This window comes from Hyperolius riggenbachi, chromosome 10 (genome assembly GCF_040937935.1).
Source record: "Hyperolius riggenbachi isolate aHypRig1 chromosome 10, aHypRig1.pri, whole genome shotgun sequence".
Classification (NCBI taxonomy): Eukaryota; Metazoa; Chordata; class Amphibia; order Anura; family Hyperoliidae; genus Hyperolius; species Hyperolius riggenbachi.
In genome coordinates this window covers 181825138-181843366 of record NC_090655.1, presented here as the reverse complement: position 1 = coordinate 181843366, position 18229 = coordinate 181825138, and positions in this window count along the sequence as shown.

Genomic DNA, 18229 nt, shown 5'->3' with positions numbered 1-18229 from the left:
TGGAAGCCGAATTATATCATTCCCCCACTATCCATGGTGGCCTGGAGGGGGAATAGTAGTTAACACGGCATGGACTTGTGCAGAAGCAGGATCAGCCATATACCGGCTGTATCCTGCGCCCAAGTCTACTGGCGCCGATTTCATATGTATGCCTCCCAAAGAGGAACTGTCCCTCCAAAAAAAGGGACAGTTGGGATCTATACATGTGGGGGCAACCTCTGTGCAATGCCAGTACAGAACCCATATATGTACTCTCACAGCACAAAGAGGTGACCACACGTACTGATACTACAGACACTTTACTGTGTGCTCATTTACATGCGGACACAATTGGGTGCCCTCGTACCGATGTACAGATGCTTTACAGGATGCCCATATACTGCATATATACTACACCCGATGACTACAGTGCAGATGTCTGAATCCTGGATCTGCAAGTGGCAGTATATACATGAGCACCCTGTGTGATATTAGTCTTTATGTGGGCACCCTGTCCAGTGCCAGTATTTCTGTGGGCACCCAGTGAAGTGTCATTACATATGTTGGCAACTGTGCAGTGTAGGTTAATATGTGTGGGAATCTTGTGTAGTGTCACTCAGTATATAAAGTATGTGGGTGCCCTGTGCAATGTCAGTATGTAAGCGAGCACACTCTACAGTGTCAGTATGTATGTTGACTCCCTGAGTGATGTCAGTACATGCATGTGGTTGATAGGAATTAAAGGGGCACTATGGCAAAAAATTGTAAAATTTAAAATATGTGCAAACATAAATAGGAAATACTTTTTTTCAGAGTAATATGAGCCATAAATTACTTTCCTCCTATGTTGCCGTCACTTACAGTAGGTAGTAGAAATCTGACAGAAGCGACAGGTTTTGGACTAGTCCATCTCTTCATGGGGGATTCTCAGGTATTTATTTATTTTCAAAAGCACTTAGTAAATGGCAGTTGCTCTGTCCAACTGCCAAAAAACTGTGTAGCGAGCAGGGAAGCTGGCCAGCATCATTGTTTAAATTCTTTTTAGGGAATATCTTTATAAAGAATAAAAGCCTTGCTGAGAATCCCCTATGAAGAGATGGACTAGTCCAAAATCTGTCACTTCTGTCAGATTTCTACTACCTACTGTTAGTGACAGCAACATAGGAGAAAAGTAATTTATGGCTCATTTTACTCTGGAAAAAATGTGCTTCTTATTTGTCTATGTTTGCACATATTTTACATTTTACAATTTTTTGCCATAGTGCCCCTTTAAGTTATGGTGTTTGTGGATGGTGGCACGGGGAGGGAATAGGGAGTAGGTAAGAATAATGTGGTGGGAGGTAGGTTGGGATAATGTGGTGAAATAGGGGGGAGGAGGTAGGTAGGAATAATGTGGGTGTGATACTGGGGGGGCCATACTTTCTGCCCACCCAGCGCAACAAGGCTAAGCAGCTGGACAATGGAAGAGGCTTCCGATATTGCTACAAATAAGACACAATGGCAGCGCAGTGCGATATTGCGCTGCCTATGGTCTGAGTAACCAGACAAAGAATGAACAGACAGAAAGCTAGCAAGACTAAGCGCTGCCCTAGCGATTGCAAGCATTCAGACTGTTACAAGTACCTCACAGAGGTGCCTGGCTCTTCTACTGACCACATATGCTATTGCTCGGTTGTTATTGCCTGATGAGGCGGGATCAAACCTATTTGGAGTTCATAAATAAAATATATTGACTGTCTTTACTACAGTCGTTGTGTGTCTACTTGGAGGAGGTAAGTCCACCACTACCTCCTCTATTTACCAAGAATTTGGTTTTTAAGCTAATTTAGCTTCCTTTTATCCTTTTGGCGCCTCTGTTCTCCTGCATAATATTGAGTCCACCCTGGGTGGAGGGTTGAACCCCCTTTTTTCTCATCTACAGAGAGCGACTTCTTATTCCTGAGTGGGGTCAGGAAACTCTCCCCACCTGCCTTTACAGTGGTTGCCTAATGGTAACCCTGGTTTGTGAGTATTAATATTTACTCTATCTAGTAACCATTTACCAGTACATATTACACTATTGGGGCTCTTGGTGTTCCTTGTTTTTATCTGATACTGTGGTTGTCCTTGATTGGTTTTGGTGTGGCGTATCAATTGTTATGTATGGAGTGCTTGGGGGCCCCAATGCAAAACTTGCACTGGGGTCCACAGCTTCTTAGCTACGCCACTGGCTCCCAGCACACCCCTAGTCACGCATACCATAAAGATTTCAAAAGAAACATATGTTGTTTTATAATTAAAACCACACTGGTCCTTTCTATCCAGGTTAATTTTCCTTATCCATATCAACATTTGAAAATAAGAAATATATCAATTTAAAGGATGAGCAGTGGCATAGCAATAGGGGATGCAGAGGTTGCGACCGCATTGGGGCCCTCAGAGGGGCCCCCCTTAACTACAATATTAGCTCTCTTTTGGTCCTGCGCTCATAATAATCACTTCTATAGATACGTTGAATAGTGGTAATCATTACCAAGCTGTTCATGCTTAAAAACAAGAAGAGAATCGAGAGCCCAATATGGTGCAGTATTGTCAGGTAAAATGAAGAGTTCAATACAATTGTATATACTCACAAACACGGGTTACCCATAGGCAACCACTTTAAATGCAGGTGGGGAGCATTAGGACCTGACCCCACTCAGGTTAAGAAGTCGCTCTCTGTAGATAGTAGATGGGGATGCACCCCTCCACCCAGGGTGGACTAGAAGATCAGGAAAAACTCGGTATACAGAGGCGCCAGAGTAGAGTAAAACGTTTTAAAAACCACTTAAACGCAGAGGGGATGTTAGGGTGGACTTACCTCCCTCTTACAAAAAAAGAAAACTCACTTAACTCGATAAAACAGAATAGACAAATAATTTATTTAACTCCACAAATGCAACACGTTTCGTGGGAGTGACCCCGCTTCCTCAGGCAAAAATGGGAGCACATCTCAGTGGGTCAAGCAATAGGTTTGAGCGCCTCTGTGATGACAGAGGCACTCAAACCTATTGCTTGACCCACTGAGTTGGACATTTTTGTTTTTTCTTTTTAAAGGGAAGGTTCACGGTCTGTCTTAAAAACAATAAAAATACAAATCCACTTACCTGGGGCTTCCTCCAGCCCGTGGCAGGCAGGAGGTGCCCTCGGCGCCGCTCCACAGCCTCCCGGTCTCCTCCGGCGGTGCACCCGACCTGGCCAGGCCGGCTGCCAGGTCGGGCTTTTTGTGCGCTCCAAAATGTGCCTCACGGCGGCGCGCTGACCTCATCGGACGTCCTCTGGGCTGTACTGCGCAGGTGCAGTAGTTTTTTCCTTTCCCTCTCTTCTGAAGGGAAGCAAACCCCTCACCCACAGAGGAATGTCACACCTGGCTAACCCTCCTGCTGAGACCAGTTGCTGGCACAGCTCATTCTCAAAGAAACCAGATCCAACCAGTAGAGATCCCCCCCCCCCCCCCCCCAAAATCTTAGAATCAAACAAAGAGAACTTTAATGTATTTGTAATTCAAAATAGGCTTGTCACAGAAAGACAAAACATACATTTTCTGATACCCATAAACCGGTTCTATCATCCACCCGAATTGCAATTTTCCAACTGTCATGGGTCAGTCGGGAAACTGCTTTATTCAGCATGCGCAGACCAATAGGCATGTGTAGCCTCATTTGATACAGGGTCGCAGGCCGCTTATGAATATAGTCTTGGATTTGCGATACGCCAATCTGGGGCGGAGTCACACAGATGATTAATAAATATTACATTTTCTGCTCTGAGTTCTGGGGGCGGCAACCTTGCTGATTAGAAGGTAACCCCACCTTAAACACACCTACTTTCCAGGCAAAGACAGCCCAAAACTCAGTTCCTATAAAAGTTCGGGCAGGAACAAACCCGCCCAGTTCTTGATCAAAAGTGAATTGATAGATATGTTGGTTCAACAGATGACCGGTAGTTTTGATCAAAGCGATCATATCAGCCAGAAATGGATCTGAAAAATCTGTGTATCTGTGTAGCCAGTCCAGAAGAGACAGAGAAGTTGGAATCAGTGCTATGATGGAAGAATGTAACATACAAGATATTCCATCACTGCCAAGGCTCAGCAGTTTTAAAGTAATAGGAAGTTTGTGCCTGCTTTTAGGAATGAACCAAAATGCCATCACGCTGTTGGCCTTCCAAACCTGTCACTGCCAACATGAATGAGAATACTTTTAAAGTCTGGGTCTAAAAACTATAGCTAAGCCTATATCATTGGGGCCTTCTAATTTTCATTAAAGAAACTAAACCAGTATAAATGAAAAGAAAAAGGTTATATTTATTGATTTTATCAAAAGGCTATAAAGTAACAGCATTAGCAGATATAAAAAATAAAGAACAACTTCACCAGTTATAGCCAAACACAAGAGGAACATTTTCTCACTCCCAGACAGCACTCTGCCATTAATTTATTCATTAATGGCAAAATGCTGTCGGGAGTGAGCAATTGTTCCTCTTGTGTTTGGCAATAAGCTTGAAGGGTTAGTGTGGGTGAATTTCCTGGTGGTGGCAGCTCCGGGATCGCCAGCACTCCCCCTTTGGTGTTGCATGCGGTTCCCTGTCTGTCCTGGGTGGTGGCAGAGCCAGGGGCCCCCACCTATCATGGGCACCAGTGTTTGTGTGTTTTTCACCAGTTATAGGGCAGCTTAGTTAGTACAGTGGAGATGGAGGGCAGAATTCAGGATTCTAGCACTTAAAGAAAATCTGTAACGAAAAAACGTCCCCTGGGGGGTACGCACCTTGGGTGGGGGAAGCCTCCGGATCATATTGAGACTTCCCCGGTCCTCCTCGGTCCCACGGTGGTGGCGAAAATCCACCCGGAGCGGCGGCGATGTAAATATTTATTTCCATGGCTCCAGCACAGGCGCAGTATCCGCTCTTCCCACGGAGATAGGCGGAAATAGCCGATCACCGTCGGGCTGCTCTACTTCGCAGGCGCAAGTCTCCTGCGCCCGCGCAGTAGAGCGGACCCGACAGAGATTGGCTATTTCCGCCTATCTCCTTCAGAAGAGCTGAAACAGTGTCCCCGCTGGAGCCTGGAAAGGTAAATATTGAACAGGCTGTCAGATTTGTCTCGCCGGCTTTGAAGGGCTGCAGCGAGACCCCCGTGGGACAGAGGAGGACGGGGGAAGCCACATTAGGATCCTGAGGCTTCCCCCTCCCGAGGTGAGTACTACCCAGGGGACGTTTTTCTCGTTAGTGTCTCTTTAAAGGGACTCAGAGCAGTAAATACAATCAAAATCTGAACTTACCTGGGGCTTTCTCCAGCCCACCGTGGGTCGGGAGGTCCCTCGGCGTCCTTCTGGCCGCCTCGCGTCATCACGGCGTCCGGCGTGACAGTACTGCGCATGCACGGTTTAATATGGTGGGCTGGAGAAAGCCCCAGGTAAGTTAAAATTTTGATTGTATTTACTGCTCGGAATCCCTTTAATTGTCATTGAGTAACACAACGACATTATTTTTCATGACAGCCCCACAGTGCATATTGAGAACATAGTGATAGTAACAAAGGTAGACATAGAAAAATTATACAAATATTTCAAATAGAGTATTAAGAGTTTATCAGTTTATGGCAGAAGGAAAAAAGCTGGTTTTCAGTCCGTTTGTGTGTAAGCGGATTGAGCTAAACCGTCTACCTGATGGAAGGAGCCTAAACAAGGCATTTCACATACATTCAAAAAGGGCATTGGGAAAAAAGGGCGCGGGGTGTAAACGATAAGTGGCAATAACGTTTATAAAAAATAATGTGTTGTATTTCGTTTACAATAATGTTTTACAAATGAAAAAACATTAAATAATGTGTATGAGTTCGCAAATTGTAAGATGATAATCTTCCCTATTTTGGAAGTGGAACTTATAATAACATTTGTTAAAAAACGATAATATATGTATAATAATTATAATTGTATAATATTGTGTTTAACCTTCATTTATCGCTTCTTCATGTAATAAAATCTGAAAATATTGTTTGTAACAATGAAAAATAACTGTAGTAAAACATTACTAAATATTACTAAGATTTTACTACATCTAAACCTAACCCTACTCTCACACAGAACCCTTCCTGTACCTATCCTTAACCCCTAGACCCCCCTGGTGGTGCCTAACCCTAACCACCCCCCTGGGGGTGCCTAACCCTAACCACCCCCCTGTTGGTGCCTAACCCTAACCACTCCCTGGTAGTGCCTACCCCTAAGACCCGCCCTGGTGGTGCCTAATCCTAAGACCCGCCCTGGTGGTGCCTAACCCTAAATCTCCCCTGGTGGTGCCTAACCCTAACCACCCCCCTTGTGTTGCCTAACCCCAACCACCCCCCCTGGTGGTGCCTAACCCTAAGACCCCCCCAGGTGGTGCCTAACCCTAAGACCCCCCCCCCTTAGTGATCGCTTTATTGTGTGGATAATGATGTTTTACAAATAGTGACTGTAAAAAAACATTACGATTTACTCACTGACCGCTTTATTATGTGAATAATAATGTTTTACAAACAGTAAGTCATAAAATTTTGAAACAACGTTTTACTTACGTACGATAGATATGTTTAATGTATTTGTAAACGTGATTTGTCACGGGCGTAGTTATAAAACGTTAATAATCTCCAGGCGCAGGTATAAAACGTTAATAAGCTCCGGCGCCCTTTTTTCCTGTTCGGCGCCCATTAAACAATATTTATTATGGGAGTGAACGGCGGCGCCTTTTTTGTCCTCTAGCTGCCGGTGCCCTTTTTTCCTGCTTCCAGGCATTTCCAGGGTGAATGTTGTCCTTGATAAGGTTTTTGGCCCTTCTCATACAGCGAGTCTTATGCAAGAGTTCCTGTGATGGTAGTTCAGTGCCGATAATGACTTCTGCTGTTTTAACAACTCATTGCAGGGCTTCTCTAGCAGCCTTGGTGCAGCTGTTGTTACAGGCCATCATGCCATTGGTCAAAACACTTTCTATAGTGCATCTGTAGAAATTAGCCAGCAGCTTCTGTGGACAGTTAGCGCTCAAAAGAAGCATTGCTGTGCTTTGCCAGTTACACCTAAAGCATTGTCAGCCCAGGACAGGTTCTCTGCGATGGTGACTAGAGATGGCCCGAACCTCCGATTTTCGGTTTGCGAACGGCGAACTTCAGCAAAAGTTCGGTTCGTGCCAACTTTCACGAACTGCAATAGACTTCAATGGGGAGACGAACTTTGAAAACTAGAAACACTTATGCTGGCCAGAAAAGTGATAGAAAAGATGTTTCAAGTGGTCTAACATCTGAGTTTTTGCATGGATGAGTGGGATAGACGCCAAAAGTCCAGGGGAAAAATCTGGATTTGATGCAATGCAGCGTTTTAAGGGCAGAAATCACATTGAATGCTAAATTGCAGGCCTAAAGTGCTTTAAAGAGACACTTAAGCCAAAAAAATGTGTTTTACTCACCTGGGGCTTCTACCAGCCCCCTGCAGCAGTCCTGTGCCCTCGCAGCCACTCATTAATCCTCTAGTCCCCTGCTGCCAGCTAGTTTCGTTTTTGCCGACGAAACTAGCTGGCAGCAGGGGACTAGAGGATTAATGAGTGGCTGCGAGGGCACAGGACTGCTGCAGGGGGCTGGTAGAAGCCCCAGGTGAGTAAAACTCATTTTTTTTCTGGCTTAAGGTTCACTTTAAAACATCTTGCATGTGTATACATCAATCAGGGAGTGTAATTAGAGTACTGTTTCACACTTGACACACCAAACTCACTGTGTAACGCATCGCAAACAGCTGTTTGTGTTGTGACCGCCATGCTGGACTGGTGCGCACCATGGCGAGATTGCTCTTTCTCAGTGATATCAGGTAATGTCTGACTGCCTTATCAACTTTCGATGGTTCTTTCTCTACCATTGTTAAAGCTTACATCTATTTTTTTTTTAAATTACATTTTCTGCTTGCTGTTCAGTACCTTCAACGAGAATCTATTATGGAGGGCAAGTCTGCCATTGTGACCACGGGTAATGGCCGGGGAATCAGGGTTTGATTCCGGTCCGGAGTGGGAGCCTGAGAACCGGCTACCACCACCACACATCCAAGTAAGGACCCATTTGCTGTATAAGTAATGTACCTGCCCTGACCGTGCTTTGCAGACCAGGCATCTGTGATCAGATGGACCCTTGACCCAGCGCAAGACGAACCAAATCGAAAGCATTTGCCAAGAATGTGTTATGGAGGGCAAGTCTGCCATTCATTCAATTGTGTGAAACTTTCGATGGTACTTTCTCAGTACCATGGTGACCACGGGTAATGGCCGGGGAATCCTAGTTCGATTCCGATCCGGAGTGGGAGCCTAAGAAACGGCTACCACCACCACACATCCAAGGAAGGCAGCAAGCACGCTGTGGGCAAAGGAGCAGGATCAGCTATCACCACACATCCAAAAAAGGCAGCAGGCACGCTGTGGGCAAAGGAGCAGGAACGGCTACCACACATCCAAGGAAGGCAGCAGGCATGGCATGCACGTCCCGAGGTAGTGACCAAAAATAACAATACAGGAGGACTTTCGAGGCCCTGCTGTATATGAGATGAATCAACTTTAAAGAGACACTGAAGCGAGACTAAATCTCGCTTCGGCTCTCATATATAACAGCGGCACGTGTGCCCCTGCTAAAACGCCACTATCCCGCGGCTTAACGGGGGTCCCTTCACCCCCAACCCACCCCCCGCAATACTTGGTCGTAAAATGGTCGCTGGCTGTCTCTTCCTGGAGGCAGGGCTAACGGCTGCAGCCCTGCCTCCCAGCGCGTCTATCAGACGCGCATCACCGCCTCTCCCCCGCCCCTCTCAGTGAAGGAAGACTGAGGGGCGGGGGAGAGGCGGAGATACGCGTCTGACAGACGCGCATGGGGCAGGGCTGCGGCGGTTAGCCCTGCCCCAACCAGGAAGCGCTCCCCGGCTGCACGGAGGGGGTTTGGGGGGACAGGGACCCCCGTTAAGCCGCGCTATAGCGGCGTTTTAGCAGGGGCACGCATGCCCCTGCTAGCTATGAGGTCTGAAGCGAGATTTATTCTTGCTTCAGACTCTCTTTAAATCCTTTAACGAGAATCTGTTATGGAGGGCAAGTCTTCCATCCATTCAAGTGAAAGGTATGCACTGACTTGACTAATACGATGTGCAGTCATACAGGTGCAGTTAACAGGTATGCACGGTGTGGTATATCACACTGCGTGCGCTCACGTTGGTAGGTGGGTGCACTGAACACAACAGGTAGGTATATGCAGTGATGGGTATTACAAATGTGCACCTGTCACACACACGTACCGTGAACAGGTACAGTGACTGGTGGTATTAACAATGCGTGCGCTCATGTAGGTAGATAGGTGCACTGAACAGTGAACAGGTGCAGCGATTGGGATGGGATTACAAATCTGCAGCTGCCTGTCACACACACACACACACAAGTAGTCACTGAATGTGCTGGGCCTGGCAGTGGCACAGTAGGAATTACACCAAAGGCCAGCTGCGACTGACTGACAGCGCTGTATATAATGCAAGTGGGCAACACAAAAAAAAAAATAGATCACAATAACAAGATTAGCTCTCAAAAGAGCTGTTGAGGGGTGCTTTTTTAGCAATAAGAATCAGCAAGCAGCAAGCTAACAAGCCTACAAGAGCCTAACTAAGCTTTCCCTATGAGAGTCTGCAGCAGCTCTCCCTTCTCTAATTACTGCAGGCACACGAGTGAGTCCAATGCCTGACGCTGCCTGCCTTTTATAAGGGGTGGGGGGGGGGGCTCCAGGAGGGAGTGTAGCCTGTTTGGCTACAATGTGCCTGCTGACTGTGATGTAGAGCAGTGTTTCTCAACATTTTATTGGTATGTACGCCTTTTAAAACCATGTACTCACTAAGTACCCCCTAGCATAGTAAACATTATCACAAGTACCCCTTGACAAATATATATTTAATCCTAGTACATAATTGGTTCTAAACAATTCCCAAGCATTTACTATTGCTTTTAATTAGCTAAAACACTAAATTGGTGTTTGTTTAAATAAGATTTATAATTTTCTAAAACTCTAAATTTGTTACTCTTGGTTAAGTATATCAAGCCTAAGTACCCCCTAGAACCATCAGAAGTACCCCCTGGGGTACACGTACCACACGTTGAGAACCTAGGATGTAGAGGGTCAAAGTTGACCCTAATGATGCACTATGGGGGCGAATCGAACTTCCGGAAAAGTTTGCGGTTCTCCACGATCGCGAACCACGGAAGTTCGCCCGGAACCATTCGCCGGCGACCGTTCAGGCCATCTCTATTGGTGACTCCCAAAAACTTAAAGCTTGAAACTCTCTCCACAGCCCCTGCATTGACCATTATCAGTATGTGATTGGTCTTATTTGTTATAATTTACATTTATTAAAAAAACAAGCATAATAAAAACAATATTTCAAACGGATGCAGTTAAAGGCAACATCACAGAAGAATAAGCAGACGTGATTGGTCTTTTTGGTATTTCTTTAGTCCAGATTAACTTCTTTGGTCTTTCTTGTATTTAATAACAGGTTTTTAATGTTGCATCATGCAGTCAGGTTTCTAACTTCTTCTCTGTATGCAGCTTCCTCATTGTCTGATATAAGCCCAATGACAGTTGTATCATCTGCCAACTGAACAATTATGTTTGAGGTATGGATAGGCTGGCAGTCATGGGTGAAAAATGCATAGATGAGAGGACTTAGTACACACAGCCCTGTGGCATGCCAGTGCTCGGAGTAAGGGTGGAGGATGTGTGTTATCCTAACCTGACAGCTTGAGGGCAATTTGTAAGAAAGTCCAATAACCAGCTATATATGGAGGGAGCAAGACCTAGTGCATAGAGTTTGTTGATCAGGTACGATGGGAAACCGGTCCGTAACCAAGAATGGAACTTTATCCCAATCAGTAGCTGATACACCCTTTTCCATGAGAAATCGTTTCCTTTTCACAAATAGATCATCAGGGGGCTCTGTATGGCTGCTACTGAGGTGAAACCCCTCCCACAGTGTGATGTCAGGACCATGGTTCTGACATCACACTGTGGGAGCCTTGTTGCATTGTGGGAAATAACCGCTGTTTACTTTTACTGTCTCCTTCCACTGACATCACCTACCAGCAGTAAAAAGGTCACCATGTGATGAATGTCAGAATGTAAATCAGGGAGAGGAAAGAATTTACAACGGGCAAACACTGAATAAATCATTTATACATAATGATTTTAAAAAAGACACACTTTTTTTATTACATTATTTTCACTGGAGTTCCTCTTTAAATGCTGAGCTGTTTTTAACGAAGAGCATCCTTATATAGGTGTTGGGCTTTTCTATGTGTGAGAAGGCAGTATGGAGAGCTACACAGATGGCATCCTCAGTGGATCTATATCTTCGGTAGGCGAACTGGTGTTGATCTAGATTTGCTGGGATGGAGGCTTTGATGGGGCATTCCTCCTTGCCTAGTACTCTGTTGGTGTAAAAACAGTTATTCTTAAAGGAGTTATCAGGCATTTAGTACTAAAAAAAAGTGCTACTTACCCGGGGCTTCGTCCAACCTTAAGCTCCCAGCATGTCCCTCGCCGCATCTCTCCTCGCAGTTGTTCACCACCTATGCCTCCCGGTGTGCGGTGGTGACGTCAGGCCGACCTAGAGGTCGGCCTGTACTGCACCTGCACGAGTGGCGCTGTCAATCACCGCCACGTGGACCGGAGCGTACTGCACTGCATAAGCGCTCAAACCTATTGCTTGACCCACTGAGTTGTGCTCCTATTTTTGCGGGGTCAAGCCAGCAAAATGCGTCGCGTTTGTGGAGTTGAATAAATTATTTGTCAATTCTGTTTTTTAGAGACTCGAGTGAGTTTTCATTTTTTGTAAGAGGGAGGTAAGTCCACCCTAACATCCTTTTAAGCGATTTTTAAAACGTTTACTCTACTCTGGAGCTTCTCTATACCAAGCTTTTGCTGATCTTTTATGAATTGAGGCCATTGTCAGACCTAGGTTGAGTAGTGACTTACAAAACCCCAAACCTTTTGCCTTACTCAAAACAGTATAATTGTGTGTAATATCAAAGACAACAAAAAACATATTTGATAGTAGTGGTATAAAGAGGCACCCAGATGTATATACAATTGGGTTAAAAACCACTAAAATCATAAAGATGGCGTGGCTTACCTCAATAACTACAAGCTCATAAGATAAGAAATTTATTTGCACAGGGCAGTGAAAAAACATTTTTTTCTCTTATGAACTTGTTGTTACTGAGGTAAGCCACCTCATCTTTATGATTTTTGTGTGTTTTTAACCCAATTTTATATACATCTGGGTGCTTCTGTACCCCTTTATATTGCAATCACAACCCCTTATCATATTGAGGTTGGAGGGTTTTTTTCCCCCCGGTCTTGATTGGCCAACACCATTCCAAGAGGCAGTAATTTTTCACAAGAAAAGCAACTGTATCCAGGTCCATCTGGACACCCAAAGTGGAGTTGGGTTTATTGTCTCCCCCTGCTTCCAGTGGTCGGTTACCCCTCTGCAACCCTCTTTTGTAAATAACCACTTGCTTCTTTTCATAAACTCACTCCTGTCAAAAACTTACTATGCTATTTAGGCTCCCTTGAAAGTGCTAGAAATAAGTTGAAAATTTTGGTACATTGGAGGTAGGTAGGTAGTGCTTCGCTAGCAGCGCTCCATTCGATGAGCGACTAAATTGCTCTCACCTGTCCACTGTTCTGTTTACTCCCAAGTCCTGGGCACCTGTAAGACATGCATGCTAGAAGGCAAATACTACAGTTAAGGTACGTGCTATGGTGCTCTCTATAACATATGTCACACAGGCACCCCAGGCTCAGTAGTGAAGAGAGGAAGACGCAGCCAGGCGGGGAGAGAAATGACTAGAACCACACCATAGACAGGTGAGAGAAGCCCCAATGCTCCAACATGCTGCATGTCCAGGAGGCGGGTTGGGAGCTGGAGAACTGGGACCCGTAGGCACTCGGATTTTTGATCGAACTTATGCTGAAATCGATTGAAAATCTGTGTGTAGTATGTGGAGGGAGAGATCTATCTGTTGGCCATATCGAGTATATAGCCACCTTTAAAGGGAACCTTAACTGAAAGGGACATGTATGTTTCCTTTTAACCTCCCTGGCGGCCTATTAAAACCGCCAGGGGGCAGCGCAGCACATTAAATTTATTCTTTTCTTTTTTTAAGTCATGTAGCTAGCCTAGCGCTAGCTACATGATAGCTGCTGTGCAGTGGCACCCCCCCTCCCCTTCCGATCGCCATCAGAGCAAACAGGATATCCCGTTCAGAACGGGATTTCCTGTTTGGCTTTCCCCGTCGCCATGGCGACGATCGGGATGACGTCATCGACATCATTGCGCACGGGGGAGTCCCGATCCACCCCTTAGCGCTGCCTGGTGCTGATAGCCCAGGCTGCGCAAGGGGTAGCGGCGAATCGGCGGCGATCGGTTTGTACACACAGCTAGCAAAGTGCTGTACCAAAAAAAAATATGCAAATCGGCCCACTAGGGCCTGAGAAATCCTCAGCGGCGGCTTAGCCTGAACTCAGTTCAGGCTTACCGATACCGCCAGGGAGGTTAAAGAATACCAGTTGCTTGGCAGTCCTGCTGAACCCTTTAGCTGCAGTAGTGGCCTAATCACACTCCTGAAACAAGCATGCAGCTAATCTAGTCAGAGCACCTGATCTGCATGCTTGTTGAGGGGCTGTGGCTAAAAGTATTAGAGACACAGGTTCAGCAGTAGAGTCAGGCAACTGGTATTATTTTAAAAGGAAAAATCTATATCCTTCTCAGTTTAGGTTCCCTTTAAGCCTGCATTGCCTGGGATTTGTCACAGTGAGATTAGACTTTTGATGTCAAGATCATATTATCACTGATGTCATCACATGCATCATAATGCTATAGTAGTCTACAGTGGATAGCACTTGTCTCACAGCATTATCTGCACAGACTTTGTATGTTCTCCTTGCTTTTGTGTAGGTTTCACTGATAAGTTAATTGGTGATCTCAAAGTGGCCTAGACTATGCCATTGTAAGAGGGTCCCTACATTGTCTTCCTTCCCTCCCCCAGACTCCTCTCTTGTGATCCACTAGTAGTGGTCTCTTATCCTCCTCACCCTGTGCAGAGTAGTGCAATGGTGGTACTGGTATCTTACATTCTTCATCACAGATTGATACTTCCTCTCCAAATGCAGTCACCTACTCTCACTCTGCCTCTGTGTTGGTCTTCTGTATGTTATATGACATAATGTGACAAGCAAGAAGACTCAGGGCTAAGAAGCAGAGTGAGAACAGGAAGCTACAGTAGAAGAGGATGGATTGAACCTATCACTGAAGAAGGTAAAACAACTACACCAGTGTTGAATGGTGAGGATGAGTTTAAGAGACAGCTACGCACCAGGGGGTGCACAGGAGGGGACTGCACTTGTTATGGGAGAGGGTAATGGTGGCTGCACTTGTGTGGAGAATACTATCTTTATGACACCTTAGACAAGAATAACAGGAGACTGATAGTAAAGTAGGTAAGAAGACTTCATCAAAGTTGTGCCTTTTGATTTGTAGTTACACTCCTAATTGTGCTAACAATTGTATGAAGATTTAATCCCTATACACATTAGTTTACTGTAAACCTGCCTTTTTATTTTTCCAAGTGTTTTAATTCAACAATGCTTTTATTCCTGTACAGTCCCAACAGTCTAACCATGTACACATACATATCCTCTACCCTATTGTCCCATTACCACCACCCACCTACCTTTCCATAACCCTACCTCCCTGACTTTTTATGTCATTGTTCCAAACTATTACACCACATACCTTGCATACCCCTCTCTAATAAATACCCTGACAATTATATCCAGATGCTTCCTGGCTCCCATAGGCTTAAGGAGCCAAATAGTTCCATTCTAATTATCCAATCCCAGCATTCCACATGCGACAATCCCATATGAGATCGCTCAGTCAAATGGAGGAGCATACGATCTTACAGTCCCAATCTGCTTTCCCTCCTCAGTCATATGTTACTCCTCATCTCTCTCATCATTACCCAACACCAGCCATTTCAGGTCTCATGGAGCGAGTATGCAACTTTCGTGTCAAATCTCACTGCCCAGGCCCATGTTTCAAAGACACCCTTTTACCATTCCAATCTTTTATTCAACCCTCAATATCCAACAATCCAACAAATTCAGTGACCACCACCAAAATCGCATAGCTCTTCTCATCTTCCTGCACAACCTTACCTCCATCTTTACCTGTAAAATCACACCCCCAATACAGTGACCTGCACAAGCCTAATCCCTTACCAGCCCACAGCTTCTACAGTAATTCTGCCCTACCCATTAGCTTGCTTCCATTTAGGATGCCACCACATCAATGTAACTATGCCACCTAGCATACAGACACAAGCCTCCTACTCACCCACACTACTCTGAGCCCTTGATCGATTGCAATTAATTGCAACCTGTCCCATGCCCATACCAGTTACATTACAGACCTGACCCCTCTCCCCCATTCCCTACTTTGATTGATATCAATCTATGACATGAGCCCCACACTAAAAGATCCCATCCTCAATGCAGCATCTTCCATGCCGACAACACACTCATGACCATTGTGCAAGCTCCGGTCTCACACAACTCAGGCCTCCGGCCTCACACAACTTCCCTTCCAAACCCCGTCCCAGTACAGCTCCACCCCCAGCAGCATATTGCTATACCCAGGTCAAACCCCCCCACTTCTCACACACAAACTCCTTTTAATTTAAGCCATTGAATTAATCTAGTTTTTAAATAAAAACCCAACAACCTCTTACTATGCACAAACATTGGCCAATCAGAAATGTTCCCTAACTTAATACCCACCCCTTCCTCCACACCCAACCAATGGTCAGAGAGGGAGGATTTTTCAAAGTTCTCATGTTTTATTGCTATGTAACCTCTCCTTGAAAAAGTGAGGACGTACTCCTGCGAAAACATGGCATTAAAGACTTACATCACCTTGCCTGGATCCTGCAGCTAACTACCACTGTGTCTCTATTCCACATACTCCATACACAGCCAGCTGGATAAGCTTGTACCGGCCGTGCGCACCATTTTGGCATATAGTCGATTTGTATCCACTGACCAGACAATACCAGCTACTGACAACTGAAGTCAAAATTACAAAAATCCATCAAGAATCACTGCCCCCTGCAGTTTGCCACCAGCCACGTCCCCAGCTTGAGTGAGATACAAGCATATCAGCTGGCAAGCCCATACTGGTCTTTCCAGCACTGATATCTAGATTAGACCTTTCCTCAAATGACACTAGCCCACAGTTCATCTATTATTGGTTACAGAGTGCACTTGTTTTTTCTTATTCTCCCACTCTCGTAATTACAGCACACTTCACACAAGCTTCAGCAAGAAACAGGATAAAAAATGTCACCTACATCAGTTATAAATCCACCTCCAAGGTGATCCAATGTTTCAGAGCAAAGATGATCAAAAAAATCAAACAAAGAAGAAAACAGAACAGTTTACCACTCCTTAAAGCGGAATATAACCCTGCATTTCAACTTTGCTCTAAAACATTATTTACAGTATATTATATGCAACCAGCTTTTTTTTTTACTAGACCAGCATTGGAAGGGTTACACAGGGCTTTAAAGTTCCTGGAGATTTCTGCAGACGCATCCGAAGCTGAAATAGATACATTTTGTTTACATAAATGTATCTAAGTGTTGAATGTGACTCATCTCTCTGACTGAGAAGGAGCTTGGAGGACAGCCAAAGAGTGTCTAACATTTATCAATAGATACATATAACTAAATAGAATGTAACAATCTGAACTTCTGCATCTCTCCACGGAACCTTAAACCTCTGTGTTTAACCCTTCCAATGCTGGTCTAGTAAAAAAAAAATGCTTTTTGCATATAATATGCCGTAAATAATATTTTAGAGCAAAGTTGAAATGCAGGGTTATATTCCGCTTTAATGATAAAATGTAACTTGCATTCTTCAAAAAACAGATGAAAATTAATAGATGCAGAATGTAAACACACATGAAGGCACTCACTGTTCTTTTAGATAGGTCCTAGGTTGACATAAACATTGGCCCTGCACTTCTTCATGCTGTTTGGGAAAGTATAGTAAGTATATGCCTTCATGTGTGCGTACAGCAGGGCCGTTTCTACCCCCGTGCGGGGCGTGCCGCCGCCCGGGGAGCTGTTAGGAGGGGGGCGCTATAATGGAGGGGGGAGCCGGAGCCGCGGGGAGGGCAGCCCGACCTCTCCCTCCCTCTCCCGGGCGCCCTCCGTGCTCCCCCCTCAGATGCAGAGCGAGCAGCTGGGAAGCGCTGTTTGCAACTCACCTGCCTGGCTCCAAGCGCTGCTCTCTCGCCGCTGGTCTGTCTCCTCTCTCTGCATACTGCGGATACACGCGGCTTCCTGTTTAGCCGGAAGCCGCGTGTATCAGCATGTATGCAGAGAGAGGAGACAGACCAGCGGCGAGAGAGCAGCGCTTGGAGCCAGGCAGGTGAGTTGCAAACAGCGCTTCCCGGCTGCTCGCTCTGCATCTGAGGGGGGAGCACGGAGGGCGCCCGGGAGAGGTCGGGCTGTCCTCCCCGCGGCTCCGGCTCCCCCCTCCACTATAGGGGACAGCTAGCTATCTAACCTATCCTGGGGGCACCTACCTAATCTAACCTACGCTGGGGGCACCTACCTAATCTAACCTACGCTGGGGGCACCTACCTAATCTAACCTACGCTGGGGGGCACCTACCTAATCTAACCTACGCTGGGGGGCATCTACCTAATCTAACCTACACTGGGGGGCACCTACCTAATCTAACCTACACTGGGGGGCACCTACCTAATCTAACCTACACTGGGGGGCAGCTACCTATCTAACCTTCACTGGGGGGCAGCTACCTATCTAACCTTCACTGGGGGGAAGCTACCTATCTAACCTACACTGGGGGGCAGCTACCTATCTAACCTACACTGGGGGGCAGCTACCTATCTAACCTACACTGGGGGGCAGCTACCTATCTAACCTACACTGGGGGGCAACTACCTATCTAATCTATACTGGGGGGGCACCTACCTAATCTAACCTACACTGGGGGGGGGGGGGCACCTACCTAATCTAACCTACGCTGGGGGGCAGCTACCTATCTAACCTACACTGGGAGGCAGCTACCTAATCTAACCTACACTGGGGGGCAGCTACCTATCTA